Here is a 770-nt window from a genome sequence, read left to right on the forward strand (position 1 = left end):
AACCAAGCATCATAGTCATAAATAAAAACCTTTTTATAATGTCTCTTCAATTTATAATTATGTTGAAAGGTAATAGAGAGAGACTAAAGTCTCTATGACAACTATCAAAATATTTACAATCTTCTTTGTCACCACCACTACACTACCACTACTGCTGCTTCTGCCACTACCACCACCATCATCGGCATCATCTTCATTAGAGTAGTCATTGTCATTGTCATCTTCATCATCATTTTCCACAACAACATCATTATCTAGTTATATTAAAAAAAAAACTATCAGTTACATCTAGCAAATGATCTGGGTAGGTTAAACACTTCATTTAATGTGTATAGCTAACTATAGTGATTTTTGACTTCATTTCTCTGTCTCTCTGTAAAAATCAATGAAAGAGTAAATGTGGAGGTCTCTATGTGGTGGCTGAACCTGGTAGAAATGGCAGTTAAATTCCTTATAAATTACACACTACCATCTAAAAAAAAAAAAAGAGATATTCAGTAGTGTGATCCAAAGAGAACTACCCATAAAAAATACAGGATGTGATGGGATTGTATGGAGTGTCATTGATCATAGACAAATGAAAGGAAAAATTCCAGGTGACGGGAGATACAGGTAATTATTTAGTTTCTATGACATTCAGTTACGCTATTTAATTCATTTATTGTGGAAATGATTTTCTCATTGTTTCTACAAAGTTGATTCATCATCATCATCATCATCATCGTTTAACGTCCGCTTTCCATGCTAGCATGGGTTGGACGATTTGACTG

Source organism: Octopus bimaculoides, chromosome 17 (assembly GCF_001194135.2).
Source record: "Octopus bimaculoides isolate UCB-OBI-ISO-001 chromosome 17, ASM119413v2, whole genome shotgun sequence".
In the NCBI taxonomy this organism is placed as follows: Eukaryota; Metazoa; Mollusca; class Cephalopoda; order Octopoda; family Octopodidae; genus Octopus; species Octopus bimaculoides.